Source organism: Medicago truncatula, chromosome 7 (assembly GCF_003473485.1).
Source record: "Medicago truncatula cultivar Jemalong A17 chromosome 7, MtrunA17r5.0-ANR, whole genome shotgun sequence".
Taxonomy (NCBI): domain Eukaryota; kingdom Viridiplantae; phylum Streptophyta; class Magnoliopsida; order Fabales; family Fabaceae; genus Medicago; species Medicago truncatula.
This window is the reverse complement of record NC_053048.1, coordinates 22,844,105-22,844,874: the sequence shown is the minus strand read 5'-3', so window position 1 is coordinate 22,844,874 and position 770 is coordinate 22,844,105. Positions and strand designations below refer to the sequence as shown.

General features: G+C 43.0%; 1 non-coding gene across 1 annotated transcript; it reads right to left on the bottom strand.

The window, feature by feature from the left end:
* Positions 1-408: 408 nt before the first annotated feature.
* Positions 409-515, bottom strand: LOC120577221 (small nucleolar RNA R71). Its single transcript, XR_005643296.1, has one exon. It is a non-coding gene; the product is annotated as a small nucleolar RNA R71 (small nucleolar RNA).
* Positions 516-770: the final 255 nt, after the last annotated feature.

Here is a 770-nt window from a genome sequence, read left to right as displayed (position 1 = left end):
AAGATATTTGCATAAGAAAAAGAGAGAGGCACAAAATAATATTGCTATGGCTGAACGTACTCTCAAAGAGTATGCTACTCCTTCAACGGAAGAGCCACAAGCTATTATCATGTACCCGACGGTTGAGGGTAACAACTTCGAGATCAAGCCTGCACTACTCAATTTGGTGCAGCAAAATCAATTTTCTGGATCACCCACTGAAGATCCAAATCTCCATGTTTCTTCCTTCTTAAGACTTAGTGGCACCATAAAAGAGAACCAAGAAGCCATAAGACTTCATCTCTTTCCCTTTTCTTTAAGGGATAGAGCTAGCGTTTGGTTCCATTCCCTAGAAGTTGGTTCCATCACTTCATGGGATCAAATGAGGCGAGCATTCCTTGCCCGATTCTTTCCCCCATCTAAACCGTTAAACTAAGAGATCAAATTACGCGGTTTAACCAAAAAGATGGGGAGTCTCTATATGATGCGTGGGAGCGTTTCAAGGAAATGCTTAGACTTTGTCCCCACCATGGTTTAGAAAAGTTGCTCATAGTCCACACTTTTTATAATGGCCTAACATATACCACTAAGATGTCTGTTGATGCAGCTGCAGGTGGAGCCTTCATGAACAAGAACTATACGGAGGCTTACGCATTGATTGAAGACATGGCTCAGAATCACTACCAATGGACCAACGAAAGAGCCATCACCGCCTCTACACCCTCCAAAAAGGAGGCAGGTATTTACGAGGTCTCTGATTATGATCACCTTGCTGCTAAGGTTGATGCCTT